Raw genomic sequence first — 1,093 nt, 5'->3', positions numbered from 1 at the left:
GCTGGGTTTTTTTTACGTTTGTATTTTATTTGGAAACACTTAAATAAACCGTATGTTTTATTTTAGTATTTTATGAATGATGTGTAGTACGTGTTTGTCAGATACAGAGGCAGGACTAAGGCCTTGTTCAGACCTCAGGTAAATGCATCGGAGAACTTGAAGCTTCTAGGCCTCAAGCAAGTAATGGGGCCCCCACTTAGCATCTGCCATCTATAATACTGGGGTCTTAGGGCCCTCTCGGGGTCTGGGGCCTGGTAGCAGTTGGTACCTCTGCACCCCCTTATAGCTACACCCCTGGCATCTGTGGCTGTATGTGAACACTGACAATGGGTTCAAAACACAGAATTGGTGCAGATCTCCATTTCCTGGTTCGCATGAACCATCACTAATGTGTGAATACGGCTTTATTATAGTGAAGTCTTGTGTTATCAAGGCTGGGAGTTACCACTGATCATATATCTCAGCCAACAATGGTGAAGGCTAGCATATCTATTGCATTTTATGTTGTTGCCTGGAAACTGTCCGCAGACTGCTGTTGACTGACCTGTACTTATATATGTCTCTGTCTGGATCGCAGAGTCCCTGTGTGAATAAAGCACTAGTGTGCATGTGCGACTATTCACTTCTGTGGGAGTGTCCGAAATAGGCAACAACATGGGTGATAAATATTTATCGTGATAAATATGGGGTAACGCCTTTAATTGCAAGTGTTAAGAGAGATTTTTTTTTTTTTCTCTCCTCTATAATGGGGTCCGTGTGCTTGCCGCCAGATCTCCGCAGGGATCATGCAGACATTAAAGTAGTTCATAATACTGTCCGCACGATTGACGGGGGCAGCGCACGGCAAGCACACAGACCCTATTATAGTCTATGGTGGCCGTATGCTTTCACTGCACAGTGCTTGCAGTTGCGTTCGGCATTCCATTTGGGGGGGAAGGGGAGACTCCCTAAACCGAATACCAACGCAGATGTGAATGAAAGGTAACAGGCCACGGAATGAGGTGGTCAAGGTGTGGATTGGGAATTGAGATGTATATTTGGCACCAGAAAGATCCTTTCACCAAACAAGTTCCTCAATATCAGTTTTCTGGCA

Source organism: Leptodactylus fuscus, chromosome 6, assembly GCF_031893055.1.
Source record: "Leptodactylus fuscus isolate aLepFus1 chromosome 6, aLepFus1.hap2, whole genome shotgun sequence".
In the NCBI taxonomy this organism is placed as follows: domain Eukaryota; kingdom Metazoa; phylum Chordata; class Amphibia; order Anura; family Leptodactylidae; genus Leptodactylus; species Leptodactylus fuscus.
This window is presented reverse-complemented; position numbering follows the sequence as displayed.